The sequence below is a fragment of the Lemur catta genome, chromosome 10 (assembly GCF_020740605.2).
Source record: "Lemur catta isolate mLemCat1 chromosome 10, mLemCat1.pri, whole genome shotgun sequence".
NCBI lineage: Eukaryota > Metazoa > Chordata > Mammalia > Primates > Lemuridae > Lemur > Lemur catta.
Genome location: NC_059137.1, coordinates 4,800,322 through 4,816,138, shown reverse-complemented (window position 1 = coordinate 4,816,138; position 15,817 = coordinate 4,800,322). Strand labels below are relative to the sequence as shown.

The 15,817-nt window shown below is 42.9% G+C and overlaps 1 protein-coding gene across 1 annotated transcript in view; it reads right to left on the bottom strand.

The window, feature by feature from the left end:
- The window catches only part of RAPGEF1 (Rap guanine nucleotide exchange factor 1), a 137,987-nt gene that overhangs the window by 85,174 nt on the left and 36,996 nt on the right, over positions 1-15,817 (bottom strand).

Here is a 15,817-nt window from a genome sequence, read left to right as displayed (position 1 = left end):
AGTGGTAAAGCTGTTAAGAAATTTCAAATCTTGGGCCAAAGAGGGGGAGAGGCTGACTGCAAGCCCAGCAAAGTGCATGTATAAAGTGACAGGCAGGCAGGATCCTTTGACTTTGACAGCAAGGGAAGTTCTAATCTCAGATCAGAACATTCTCCAGGATAAGCCCCTCCTCACTGGGAAACAAATGTGTAAATGCTGTACCTGGAAAAGGAGAGCCTGGGGGGAGAGCTTGGGGGGAGAGTTGGTGACCACCAGTGGCAGCCACCAAATTCCAACTGACCAATCACCCCAACCAAGGAAACCAGGGCTCTTCAAGTACAAGGCTCAGAGAACCAGCCAGCCAGTATATCCTGAAGCCCTACTGTGCGCATGGCGTGCTTGTGAGGGCAAACATATTTCACCCAGAACTTTCTTCTGCTGAATGACTTGCTTGTTTATATTTGGCTGTAGTGTTTATTTAGCACCTATTTTGTGCTGGGAAAAAATGTGCTTTTTTGCCCTTGAGTGATTGTTGTAAGTCAGTGGTTCTCAAGGGAGCGGGGAGGGGTCAGAATGACAGGTGTCTGGTCTGAAAATGTATATACAAAACAAATATAAACGTTCATATTTGCAATCAGAAGAAAGCAAATCTGAACAAAATCATTTTGCCTTTCTCATGGGAATACAGAAGAGATACTGTAATTTTCAAATCAGCATTTCTAAGGGGGAGTGGCTGAGACATTAATGTGTACAAAATTAGGGCTGGGTGAAAAGCCACCAAGCCATTTGGCCTAAAGGGCCAGCCTGCTCAGGAGCAGGCCCAGAGCCTGGAGGTTGGGTCCTAATGCCGCTGCTGACTTGATCTGAGAATGAACTTTATCCTCAGTGGAAAACAAAGTGTGTTTTAGATGACACCCACATTTTACATTTAAGATGGAAAACCTTGGCTGGGTGCGGTGGCTCACACCTGTAATCCTAGCACTCTGAGAGGCCAAGGAGGGAGGATTGCTGGAGCTCAGGTGTTTGAGACCAGCCTGAGCAAGAATGAGATCTCGTCTCTACTAAAAATAGAAAAATTAGCCAGGTGAGGTGGCATGTGCCTGTAGTCTCAGCTACTCGGGAGGCTGAGGCAGGAAGATTGCTTGAGCCCAGGAGTTTGAGGTTGTTGTAAGCTGTGATGATGCCACTGCACTCTATGGGGGGCAACAGATCGAGACTCTGTCTCAAAAAAAAAAAAAAAGAGAGAGAGACGCTTTACATTTTTTAAACAGGTAAACAAAATCAACTGAGAAGGAAAGAAATCAGCCAAGGATACAGCAACCCAAAGCACAGGTCCTTCCAGATCTGATAGAAAGCAGGACATTCCTATGAACTCAGGAATCCCACCCAATCTATGTGGGGACTACAAAAGCTCCTTCCTTCAGAATGGAAAGAAGGTGGCAGGCAAGAGTCCGATGGTGTTCAACCAAAAGTTTCTAAGACCCAACAAGTGACCATAAAGAAAAACATGCCACTTAATTTTCTTCCAGAAAGACCAGGCCCATCAAGCATTCATCAAGGCTTGTGTTTCCTGAAAAACAGTTTTGTACTACAGCTGGCGTCTGCCAGTCCCCATATTCTCAGAGCTACGGGAACCTTAATTATAAAAATATGCAACTCGCAGAGCTAGTAGATACGTTTGAAAATGCATAAAAATCTATGGACTGAACCTATAAATGGGTCTCTAACTCCGTAAAAAAGAGTATTATGAGAACAGAAAGTTACATACATTTTTTGAGGCCACCTTTTAAAGCATTTTTGGTTCCAACTTTCTTTACAAATTGAAGCACCACCACAGAGCAGGGATTGAAATATATCTAGTTTCTTTATAATAATATTTTGTATTCTTTGTGGTGGGGGTTGACAGTAGTGTTTTTAAATTTTTCATCAAAACAAAAATATTAGCACAGAACTATGTGTCCTGGAGCTTGGTTAAAATCCAGCTGCTTCAAATGGGGCTTGCCACTTTATTGTCAACATTCATTTCTGAGGGCGATGAACCAAAATCAGCTAGGGAGAGACCAGACCTAAAGTGCTGAAACAGGCAGCTCGTAGGGCACTGTCTGGCTTTAAAATCCCACGCTCTTACTCAAAGCATCCACCTGACGTAAAAATGAGCTCAGACCTCTGTGCTCTAAACTGGCCCTGGGCTGGGCTCAGTGGCTCACGCCTGTGATCCCAACACTTTGGGAGGCTGAGGCAGGAGGATAGCTTGAGGTCAGGAGTTTGAGATCAGCCTTGGCAACATAGTGAGACCCCATCTCTACAAAAAGAAAAAAAAATTAGCCAGGCTTGGTGGCACGCACCTGTAGTCCCAGCTTACTTGGGAGGCTGAGGCGAGAGAAACGCTTGCACCCAGAAGCCCAAGGCCGTAGGGAACTATGATTTCACCACTGCACTGCAGTCTGGGTGACAGAGACCTTGTCTCTAAAAAAACATAAAATAAGCTGGCCCCGGTCACCACTGTGTGCGAGCCACCACTGTGGTCCCTCTCCCTCAGGTACAAAGGAATCTGGACCTCCACGGCTGGTGCAGGACAGCACTCTTCCCCTGCATTATTTCCCTGTCAGGGCTGTGGCTCTGACTGCCTGAGCCTGGCAGGAGCTTGGAGGTGTGAACTGCTGGTGGAGTCCAGTCTGCTGAATGTGTCCCCGACACCCGCTCAGGTTCAGAGGGCCTTCCCAAGCCCCCAACCTGAAGAGGAACCCCTAGAAGGAAAGTTCAACCCAACCTGGTTGCCTGCTAAGAAAAGCTCTCCCTGTCACATTCCCTCACTTCTCCTCAGAGAACAAGAAACCTTGTGGAAAAGGGGGATTGTTTGACGTGACATGGCACATGGCACTTCTCAAGCCCCGCAAATACCCAGTGTCTGGGATGCAGCAGTGAGGCAGGCAGACAGACAGGGCACTGATACTTAGGAGGAACAGGAAGAAAGACCCAAAACACACCACCACAGAGGTGATGACTGCTACAAAGTGAGGCCAAAGACCCCAACCAGATCTGGGCGAGGGGGGGTGGGAGTGGCCTCCCCCAGGTGAATGCCTAAGCCCTGGTCTAGGTATCCTGGAAGCAGACTCTTGCAGCAGGGGAGGGGGCCGTAAGGCAGGGGAGGAAGGGAGCCAGGAAAAGGTGTGCTGTGAAGCCCTCCACAGTGGGTGGTGGGCAGCAGGCATTTCCCGCCAGGAGGAAGCTGGCTTAAACTGAAGCCTGAGAGAGGCTTTGCAGCTGGCCAGCTTGCACTGCATTTCTGGTGGGGGTGGGGTGTGGACTGAGGACAGTGTTCCCGGCAGAGGCAGGCACATGTTTGGAAGGTCCTGGGCCAGCATGGCCAGGGAAGCTGGGGGCGGGTCTTGCAGCTAGGGGCAGGTCCTGCGGGACTGGAGAGGCCTGACAGCCTTCCTGAGGGTGCTGGGACATGTGGGTCACAAGGTTCAGGATGTACTTTCTTCATCTGCTATGAAAAAGGGTTAATTCATTAATCTAAACACCGTATCCAACAGGCTGAGAAGCCAATCACCCAGAAGACACCTTCCTTTATCTAAGACTCATTACCAGTATACTGGTGGTCCAGATGTTTAGACAAAAATGAATTCCCCCGATCTTGTCTTAAAGCAAATTGCCACAAGGCAAAATCCAAAGTGTTGTCCAAAGTGGCTGTCCCCCCCAGGTGCCAGGAGAGCCCACAGAAGTGAAGGTGAAGAGGGATTTAAGGCTCATGTTGTTGGTCAGGTACTGTCTATAACCCGATCTATCCTACATCACACTCCTCCAAAACAGCCAGTAACTTATTGAGCACTTACTATGCCACCCCTGGTAGGCAAACATTATTTTAATGGCCATTTTACAGATGAAGAAACTGAAGTTCAGAGAAAAGAGCTAGGCCCAAAGTCACAGAACGACTGGGAAATGACCTGAACTCAGCTCACAGCCTTAGTCATGACACTGCAGTGCCTTCCTAAGCTGAAGCAAGGGACCACGTCTCTCAGAGTGTGAGTGTGGTCGGGAGCTGGGCGCCGACAGTACCGTGGAAGGGAAACAAAAGAAAACCAAGGACAGGAGACGGCCACGATAACCTCCTCCTGCCTGAGCTGAAAAGGTTCCCTCTAAGCCCGGGCACCCAACAGGGGTTCTTTCCGGCTCACCCAGAGGGGAGAAGGGCTGTGAGTAAATGGAGGGTCTATCAAGAATGCTCCCCATCTCAGCACCCACCACAGTGTATGGGAATCATCTGTGGGGGCTGACTCCGCCTTGAGGCAGCTGAACCCCAAGCACACGGGCTGTGCTAAGATCTCCAAGACAGGCAAGAGACTTCAGGGACACAACTGCCAAACAATCGGGAAGACTTCACTTGGCTCCCAAACAAATCTCTTCCTTTGAGGGGCGGCAGATGCCATCCAGTCACAAAGGGTGGCTGGGACAGGGCACATTTGCAGGATTATTACCAAACACCAGAACAACCCCTCTTGTCCTCCCGTTCTGTCCCAAGGTTGTCAGTTAGCTGGGACTAAATCCCAGGAAAGAAACTGGGGCATGTGGCCACCACCATAGCAGTTTGCCAGTTTAGCAATATCAGAATATCTCTCTCCATCCTCAAGTCAGGAAGTGGGAAAGAAACACCTGGCTTTTTGTGTTGGTTCCGTCACTGATCAGTTTTGTCAATTAAACAAAAACCCCACAATTTCTCCAAGCCTCTTTTTTCATCTGTAGGCATTAGCCTACATTAGTGGTTCTCAAAGTGTGGTCCTGAACCAGCAGCAGCAGCCTCATTAAAAGATTTTTTAGAGATGCAAATTCCTGGGCCCCAGCCATAGGCTTTAACCAGCCCCCCAGGTGATTCTGATACACACTGAGTTCAAAGGCCACAGGCCTAGCTGATCTCCCTTTTTATTGTTTTATAAAACCATCCCTCTTTCCCTTTTCCCTACATGTTATGCTACTGACTTCATTTATCCAACACATATTTACAAAGTTCCTACTACGTGCTATACACTGGGCAACAAACCCAAGTCTACTTTGTAACAGGCTCCGGCCACAGTGAAAGCACATAACAGCTTGTTCGCTGGTTGTTCACTGGGTAAGCAGCACAACTGTATTTTCCAGCAACTTTCCTCTTTAGCCACGATCTTCTTCCTAAACTTATTGTATTTTTAAAAATAAGGTGCTCTGTATAAAGGAAAGATGCAACGTGCCAGCAAGTATAATGTTATTGTATTGCTACTGATGAAAGAGATAGATTATGTATGTCCAATTAAAGTAAACACAGAAAATCAACTGGGAAAATTCTAGGAAGGAATACAGAAAGAGTAACACAGATGACATTTCTTTCTCCTAAAACTATTTTAGTGACTCACACAGTGCTCACAGGTCTTAAATGTTATTCTAGGCACAAAATAACAAATACCAAGTGACATTTTTAGCAGTCCATTTTGCTTCAGGAGGTGTATACACAGGAAATGCAAAACCAAAAACAAAAGCTAAAATTCTCTGCCCTAGGAGGAAAGACGCAACCAAACTACCATAATATTAAAAACAGGACTAAAATTAGATTTCTCCCTACGCCTAAAGGGTCCTGCTAGAAACATCTACCAAAAGCTTTTCCTTCTCTCTCCTCTGCCCAAGCAGAAGGGGCGAGGGGCAGGGTGCGCAAATGAAACAGGCTCAGAAGGCAGAACAAGCTGCCCAGCTGCTGTAGACCTTGTCGATAACACGGTAACACTAGAGTCTTGGTTTGCACCAACCCCACAAAGTCTCACTGACTTACTCCAGGGCAGAACCAAATTCTCGTAAATCAAAACTGCATCATGGAATTAGACCACTTTGAATACAAGCAGAAATCAAGGTTCTCATCCAGATCACAGGTCAACAAGCTCTTGTGTACACTAGTTAAAACAACTCACCTAATAATTAATGTAACAAACTCACAGCTACTTCTGCTCAGAAGCAGGGTCAAAGCAAACCACAGAACTAATGTGCAAAGTTGCAAAGCAATTCTTCTCCTAATGGTAGATATTTATTTAGGCAACATTACACACATAGTTTAAAAGCAAACAGTATCAGAAGCTCAGAACACAAGATTTACTGCAGCTAAGCTGTGGCCTTTTGGCTCTAAGTTTCCTAGCAAAGGTAAAAAGATAAACAAGACGGATAAATTTTGTCCATTAAAAGAAAGTATATGAACTTAAAAGGAAAACTTTTCTAGTGTGATACTCTGGAAAGAAGTTCAAGAAGGATGTAAAGTAACTATGCATTGGGTCTTCAACTTTGTTCTTACAACATCTACAATGTTCTTCAAATAACCACCTAATATCTGTGCTCTATAAAAAAATCAATAGCTCAATAGCTTTACATCAATAGATATTTCTTAGGGAATCTATTAATATAGCCCAGTGTGTTGCTTTCAAGACCTCCAACTTAATATAGAAATAATCCTTCAAGAACTTAACAAAAATATGTTTTCCCTCACCTATTTTTGGCAGAAGTGAGATGTCAGTCACATCAACATTGAGCTCTGAGCAGTTAAAGTACTGACTGATGACTATGACTTGACACTCCTGTGCCCAAGGGGCTGTCAGCTCTGCAGGCACTAGCAGGGCCTTGGGGGCACAAAAGAAAATCCAATCACATGGTGCACGAGGCTGACCCCATGACAGGGGCAGCACAGGTAGCCCTCTTCTTTCTCAGAGCATCTTTCTTCAAAGAACCAACAATCAAATGGGAGCCAGGCTTACATAGGGAGGCTTGAGTTTGGTTTTACCATTTCCCCCTGCTTTTTATGAGTTAAATGGGATACGGTGTAGAAGGGCAGTAGATAGGCAAAATAGCACAGTGGGAGCAGGACAGATCAAAAAGTCTGGAATTCCTCAGCCTGGAGAAGAAAGGGCTGAGAAGTAGCACGGATGGAGCAGGGTGGACAAGAAAAGGCCCCAAGGACTGGAGGAGGGGCCCTCTGAAGCTCAAGTGAAGAAACCAGGCCCCCAACAGGGAACTCTTACTGACAAGAGGGCACCCAAGCAGCTGTATGAAGGATAGTTTATAAACATCTCCAGGCGCTACCTCCTTGCAAGCTGTGGCTGACTTCAGGGAGGATGAGCCCAAGGGGCCAATCCCTGTGTCCACGAGTCCCTCAGTAAAAGAACACCGTGTCATGGTGTGGGGGCCCCTCTCTTCCACTGTGACCAAAGAAACATCAATGGCAGTGCATCTCTCATTAGTGTCTTGCCAGAAATACCTTGTCGGTACCATAAAAATGACCCCAGGAGCCACTCTTGGCTTTGCCCGAGGAGAATAAAAACGAAACAAGAGATTAAAAGCTCCTCAGGGCTGTGATTCAGACGTTCCCATCTGAAGGTGGTCTGACTTGGCTTGGACTTTTATAATGTTAAATATGTACCAATAACAACTGGTGTAAACTCCTTAAATTCTTTGTATTATTTTTGTATTGCTGCAAAACAAAAGTACCACAAACTTACCAGCGTAAAACAACACACATTTGTTACCTCATGGCTTCTGTGGGTCAGGAGTCCAAGCACAGCTTAGCTGGGTCCCCTGCAAGGCTGCAACAGAGGCACAGCATGGTTTGGTTTCATCTACAGACTCGGCCAGGGAAAGGGCTGCATCTCACTGCTCACTCAGGTGTGGGCAGAAGAACTAATTTCCTTGCAGCTCTAAGATTAAGGGCCTCAGCTTTTTGCTGGTTGTAGGCTGAGGCCACGCTCAGCTCCTTGCCACAGAAGCCTCTTCCTCGAAGCCAGTCTCAGATAACATAGCCCTGGGAATGACAGCCCATCAGCGTTGCTGTCTTCTACTGGTTAGAAGCCTGTTACAGGAGCCATCTACACTCAAGTGGAGGGACTCAAAGTGTGAGCACCAGGGGGCGGGAATCATAGGGGCCACCTTAAAGTCTGTCTGCCACATGCTTCTAGCTCCCTCATGACCACAGAATATAACCAAATTTATAATTACATGCAAATAAAACTAACCCCACCCCCAAATTTAGATTAACAAGGTTCACGTATGGGCAATAAGGACAATGTCTTCTTGAGATCACAGGGCCAGTTATAATGTGAGCATAGTATGGAGAGCTACAGGATAGTTATTTTGAGGTTCAGTGTGTTTAATTATATCAAAATGACAACTCATTCTTACCATTTTTTCCCTCCTGAAATCACTAGGACAACATTCTAGCTTTTTAGCTGGCAGAAATGCATCATTTACATGTTCAGTCTGCCTCTGCACTTTCCTCATCAGCTTACCACGACTGGAGGAGTACAAAGAGTATGCGACAGACTCCATTGAATGCAGCTGAATTCAGTTCAGAGACAGAAGGTGGGAGGGAAGGATGAAGGACATATATTTGAGGCAGATCACTCTGCATTTCGGTTAATGAGCACATGACCCCAGCTGCAAGTAAGATGGGAGAGGGGAAGTGGCTGTTTCTTCAGTTTCTTCAAGCCTCATGTGGTGTGTATAGCTCATCTCACTGATGAGGTTCTAGTGTTTGAAGACAATAATTTTCTTTTTACAAAATGGTGCCTGAATATAAAACTAATTCCTTCATTTGCTCTAAAGCAGAGGGCAGCAAACTTTTCCTTTAAAGGGCAAGATACAAAATATCTCTGACTTTGTGGGCCATACGGTCTCATATTCAACTCTGCCATTTAGTGAGAAAGCAGCATCCCCAGTATGTAAAGGAATGGGCATGGCTGTGTCCCAACAAAACTTTATTTACAAAAATAGACCGCCCACTGGATGTGTCCCACTGTTTGCTATCCCTGCTGCTACAGCCTTTTTGGTGGTCATTCAGTGATGGGGAGCAGATCTCACCTCCTGCTCTGTGGGCTGCCGCTCCCCCCTTTCTAAGTTTCAGGCAGGACAATTTTTCCGGGGGAGGGGTCTAGGGCAGCGGAGCTCAGGCGGTGACGCACAGCCGAGTTCCTAACAGGCCATGGACCAGTACGGGGCGTGGCCTGGGGGTTGGGGACCTGGGGACCACAGTCTAGGTTAAGAAATAGCACTCTATCCAATGCTGAAAAGGCAATTAACTGGCTTTGTTGCTCCCAACAGGCATTCTCAAAGGTAATTTTCTGTATACACAATTGTTCCGTATATACTTTCATTCAAACCCAACCCCTGCCTGTATAAAATTGCAACCCCACTATACAGCTGCGCATCAATGCCAAGAGCTGCCAAATCGGCCCTGAAATCAATGTACAGTCACCATCCAGTCATGCTGTCCAGAAATGCTTGGCTCCTGCCCTGTTTGAACAGTTATTTTCTCTCATAGACCTGCTCTGACCTCCTAAACCAGGTAATTAGGTCATAGCTTCCTGCCTAAAATGTACCTCTCTATACTGTAGGCTGAGTCTACTGCCTCTCTTTCCCACGAGGCAGTGAAAGGCACGCCTCCATTTGCTCGTGGCTGTCTGCCCAGCGCCTAGCACAGTGCTAGAGATTTAGAAAGTCCTCATTAATGTCTGCTGAATGAAGTAAACTGGGTTCCAGTGTGTGCTTTCTCAGTCCCGAATACTCTACATTCATGGCACTTAAATGTAATTACACAGTTGTACTATAATTATTTAGTTGAACTATGAATGGAGTTCTGCTGAAAGGGAAGATCTAAAATAAGCTGAACATTTCAACTGTTGAGGTTCAAAACCATACAAAGATAATAAAATTACCACTAGTATCCACTATGTTAAATCAAATCATTGCTAGTCTCTGCTTCTCAGCAATACTGGAAAATTTGAGAAGGCAAGCCTGGATGACAGATTCAACTAATAATCAATCAATAATGTTTCTGAGTAGCAAACTGAGTAACTTGCATAGGATTTCTATTCATCCCTCCCCACAAGCTTATTTTCAAGTGAGTATGTTTCTTTTAGGTTTCTATTTTTTTAAATGCCTCAAGAGTAAGGTGGTCCTTGGCTTTTTCTTAATTAGAAGCAAAGGAGACACATGGGAGCATTTCAGCCCATTTGTAAAACCAGCTTCCTGTAACTCCTTTAGAACTCAGAGCTTGCCTAGCCCCTCAGTTCGTGTCAAGGATGACAAGTTTAAATGTACTTGGTAAATTCTTAATGTTAAGTAAGAGATCCTATCTTCTCTCCCTCCATGCCACATATCCCAGGATCTTCCACCCCCATGCCTTAAAAAAATTTTTTTCCACATAATTTTCTATATAAACAGAAAATTAACTTGTCAATCTGGATACGCCATCATCACACAGGTCCCAATAGCTTGATAACGTCATCCTGCCAGCTGTGTGGAGTGAGTGAGTGTCATCCATGGGAGGATGCTCCACACAGCAGTTCTGTAAATCATGTGAGTCGCTCACGGATAGAGGCTTCCGGGCACCTCTGAATGAGCAGCATTCTCATTAGGAGCCAGCTGCCCAAGAAAAGAAATAAAAATGAGCCACAGCGAGTCTTTTGCCCTTTTCAAGGTTGGTTTGTGTGCAGTTACCTGCCTGGGCAGAGAGACCTCGGGGAGATGCGCTAGAGACATCATGCCAGACAAAAGCGAGACTTCTCAAGGTGGAACTGTAACTCTGTCCCTCCAAGTCACTCCCTTTCAAAGCCCCCAAATCCCACAAATTAAGAACTTTAGGGGAGAACTGAAGTCAATTATTCTGAGTCTGTGAATACCTACAGCCAACAGTTTGGACTCCGGTGGTTAATAAAAATTGAAAAAGCCCTAAAAGAACCACAATCACTGATTATAAATAAACCAAATAAACAGCAAGTAGTTTCCTTCTGTACTCATCTTATCTCAGTGGATGGCAACTACCCACTAACACAAGCCAGAAACCTAGTGGCCATCCTTGGCTTGCTTCATACTGTTAAATAAAATTTATAGGAGGCCATTGGTTTGACTGAGCTCCAAAATACACCTTTCTGGTATATAGCTGGCTATGTGGAAACTCTTTTTAAGAAATTTATACCAGTAAAGGAAATCTCTGTAGTGTAAAGGTGTCTCCCTCCCACCACCCTAAATCACAAGACACTATTACAATGGACAAGGCAAAGACTTAAATCTGCATAACAAGCCTCACCTTTGACCATTAAGTCTTCACTGGGCTTTCTTTGTCTAGACAAATAATGGTGTTTAAGTTCCGTGCTTTTGAAATGTAAATCTTCTACCCTGGTTCACCTAAGAGTCATTCCTTTGGAAGTACAAATTTAGGGTTGTCTAGCTAAAAATTGCTTAGGGTGATGGAATAGGCAAGAGAAAGATTGATAGTTTGAAAGGAAAAGAATCAAGCTTGACTTCTGTTTCTTTGTTTGTAATGTTTTTGACACTTGCCTAGTTTGTCACATTGATGAAGGTTTTGTTCCTCTAAAGCATCTATCATTGGGCAGATAAGCAATCCAGAGAAAGCCTTTCCCTACATTTATTTTTCAAATCCATTCAGCTGGAAACGATCGATATATACCAAAGCAACATTTTGGGGGTGGCATTTCCTGAACTCCTTCATTGGCTATGAATTTGTCATAGTTTCAAAAATCTTTTTTAGTAACTTGAAATCTTAAAAGTCATGTTAAATTAAGTAGTAAATAGCCATGAAATGTCTGAGTTGTTTCTAAATAAGCTAAAGTATTGAAATATTAATTGCAGAACAAAAACTTAAAGTATATGTATTTTGGCATCTTGTTTTTATGTGGTATAGAGAAGGTAAATATATTTGGGTCTGTTAATAAACATGAAAAAATACATTATGGAAACATGTTTCTAAAAATTATGAAGTGGTACTCATCTGCAAAATGCTGATATAAAACAGTCTAAATTTGCCTATTTCCTAACACTTCTCACTAGAAATTAAAGTTACTAAGAGTTAAAAATTCTAATTAACATAGTAACATATAGTCATTAAGACTAGAAATAGGCCAGGTGCAGTGCTCAGGCCTGTAATCCTAGCACTCTGGGAGCCTGAGGCGGGAGGATCACTTGAGCTCAGGAGTTTGAGACCAGCCTGAGCAAAAGCAAGACCCCATCTCTACTGAAAAGAGAAAAAATTAGCTGGGTGTGGTGGCACAAACCTGTTGTCCCAGCTACTCCGAGGAGTTGAAGGTTGCTGTGAGATAGGCTGACACCTCGGTACCCTAGCCCTGGCAAAAGAGTGAGACTCTGTCTCCAAAAAAAAAAGACTAGAAATAAGAAGGGAAACAACTCTGTATGCAAAGGAAGTAAGGCATGTTTCATTAAGGAAGTTATAAAGTATGAGAATGAGTTTTTGCTAAGGAAAAAAGAAAGTAATTTTTGCCTTAGAGTGACTGGTTGTTCCAAAATGAGAAAGAGGAAAAGTATGGCATAAAAACTGAATAAATAAGAAAATTCTAAAAGATTTGTGGAAGATAAATCTTGCGATAGGAATTTTATATGTGATCAAGCTAAGATTTGAAGGAAATTATTTATAAGTTTTTCTAAAAATTGAGAGTATGAATATCAAAAGTACACTGATGCAAAACTAGAATTTGGTTTTTTTTTTTTTTTTTTTTTTTTGAGACAGAGTCTCACTCTGTTGCCCGGGCTACAGTGAGTGCCGTGGTGTCAGCCTAGCTCACAGCAACCTCAAACTCCTGGGCTCAAGCAATCCTCCTGCCTCAGCCTCCCGAGTAGCTGGGACTACAGGCATGCACCACCATGCCCAGCTAATTTTTTCTATATATATTCTTAGTTGTCCGTATAATTTCTTTCTATTTTTAGTAGAGACGGGGTCTTGCTCTTGCTCAGGCTGGTCTCGAACTTCTGAGCTCAAGCGATCCTCCTGCCTCCCCCAGAGTGCTAGGATTACAGGCGTGAGCCACCAAGCCTAGCCTTAATCGCTCTTAATAAGAAATAGTGAAAGGTTTTTCTTCATCTTTTAGGTAATTGGCCTGGGAAACAAAGATTTTGTGTTGTATCAAGATAATTTCTTGTGCCTTGTGCTGTCTTTTATTAGGTCTTTAATTACTTAAGAAAAGTGAGTGCCCTCACAATAATAAAGGAGCTAAGTTTTTGTTGACAACTATGTAACCTTCTGTATTTGCCTTCTGAAGTCTTTTATCACTCTTGTTAAATGAATGACTATTATTACACAATTACCTGTGATGCTATTTTAATTAAGTGTTTTAAACCTTTTGACATTTTTGACAAACTTCCCAAAATCAAATTCTAAATTAATGTCTTTTTGACCCTGAATTTACTTTGGGATTTCCCAGTTTGGCCCCAGGAAAACATGGAAGGATGTGTCTCTTACCTTGTGAAAGACAGATGTTAAACTAATTAGGCTTATTTGATATGTTAAATTATACACGAAGCATTGTCAAATAAATGATGTTAAACCTTCTTTAAGTTATATTTATAGGTATGTTATTGATATGTGTTCCAAAAAATTATATGAAATTCCTAGAAATCTGATATGTTATCAGTCGTAATTCTGGTTATTATGGTAAATTGTTGTAAGCCACACAAGCAACCAAATTTCCAAGGCAATTGAATCATTACTATAATGAACTCTCATCAGATCTTTAACCACGGCCATTGTCTTCTTGTCCAAAATTAATTGCTTTATTCTGATGCTTTTCTGAAAGCTTTTTACAAGCAGCTATAATCCTAAAGTGTTGTATCTTCAAGGAGATTAACTGAAAGGCTGGAAAAGACTCTGACAAGTACAGGCTTCTGATGACTTTAAGATCATTTGGGTTCTAAGACTTTCCAGAGCCCTAATAAAGAAATTGATGGGTTTATGAAACTGCTAATCAAGATCAAGCAGAACTAAAGTTAATTACATGAGACTGAATGAACTGATAAAGAAGAATTATGGGTTTTTACAGCTCTTAATTTGAAACACTGTTGAGTCTTTTAATGTTTTTATTTTCCAGATTTAAGGACTCTTTTTCCTTTAAGCTATCTATAGCTTATAACAATTTGGTAAACTATACTCTTGTGAACAAAACTTGAAGCATTTACTTTGTCTACCTGATCACTCCAGAATTTGGAAATTATTCGTAGTGTTCTTATTTTTATACTAATATAGTTATTTGCATAAGTTCAATAAGAATCTGCTCTCTTTATAATAGGATACTGTTGGAAATATTGGTTTGGGTTCCTATCCTTGAAAGTCTTTTAAAAGTCTAATCTGGGATTCCTTATAAAAAGTTCCAACAACATGCCTGTAATCTCAGTACTTTGGAAGGCCAAGGCAGGAGGATTGCCCGTGGACAGGAGTTTGAAACCAGTCTGGGCAACACAGTGAGACCGTCTCTACAAAAAATTTTAAAATTAGCCAGGTGTGGTAGTGTACACCTATAGTCCTAGCTACTTGGGAGGCTGAGACGGGAAGACTGCTTGAGCCCTGGAGTTCAAGGTTACAGTGAGCTATAATCATGCCACTGTACTCCAGTCTGGGTGACAGAGCAAGACCATGTCTCTAAAAAAAGTTCCAGCAAAGCAAACTTTGTGGTCAGTCACTATTCTTGCTGCTCTTGTGTTTGATGGCCATGTTTGATGAGGATAAACTTACTTTGCAAACAAATTAGTCTTACTTTGATTATCTTTAGTAGAGATGAGGGAGATTGAGAGAAAACTCGTGTTTCAAAATGAAAAACCATAATACACCTATTAGACTGTAGCCCTGTTTGTTGTTTCCCAGTTTTTATTATCTATTGGTAGACTGGACTGGATCCTGAATTCTAGTTTCCTCCAATATTTGGCTATACTTTTCCAATCAAGAACAAGAACTGCTCTGTTCCCAAAGCCCTATAAACGGGAGCTGGACAACTGCATGTAAATTACAAAGGACAAGTCTTATGCCTGATATGTGAGCCACACAGAGAGTTCACCCAGACACCCAATGTCATAACCAGAAACATTCAAAATGTTTAGACAAGAAGCTGACAACATGCCTCAAGCTTTTCCCAAGACATCAGAACAAGACTCCCTATCATAATGAGACTCCTACCCGTCTTAATTTTTCCTTATTTATGCCTGCCTTTTTTTCTTGGCAGGATAATGCTGTAGTTGGAATTTCATAATCAGTAGCTTCTTTAGAAAACCGATAAAATATTAGATCTATCATGCCAAACCCAGTCATGGGATTCTAGATAAGAGAAGTGCTACCTACTAGCCGAACAGGAAGGAATCTGTGCAGTTGCTAACACTTCTTGTTGCATGTGAATAAACAGAATTAACAGGCTGCCTGGCTAAAACAGGTAGATTCCCCATCTGGCTCATTCTTTGATCTAAATGATTTTAGTTGGTTTGATTCATGGGACCCTGGCTAACGGCATACTCCAAACTCTTGGTATTATCCTCCTTGTAGTCATTTAGTCATAATAGTAGTATTAAACATCTACATGAAGCCATGAATGCTAAATTGTCTCTCTCTGGCTGGAAAGATGGAAACTCCAAGAAATACATGATAAGGTAGACACCAAAACCCATAACTTGCTAAGGCTGAAAACCCAAAATGATGGTGACTAAGAGTAGTGCTGATGCCCTAAGTTTTGGGGAAAAAGGAGAATTGTTAAATAAAATTTAGGAGGTTATTAGTTTGGACTGAGCTCCTGCACTAGGCCCAAGAGACCAAACCAACATGGAGTTACTCATGGCAGTGTTAGCCAGCAGGATAAGGAAGTCCCCAGCACTTTAACCTTTATAAGAAAAGTAACTTTGAAATGACCAAATCCTCTTTTTGTTTTCTGTTTCTGTTTTCCTCAGCCCTCTTCTGTCTAGAAAACCAACCTCCTCTGCTCAGCCCACCAGAACACTCACTCTATTGTTACAGATTCTGTAATCACAGGTAAAAGCCAATTCAGATCTT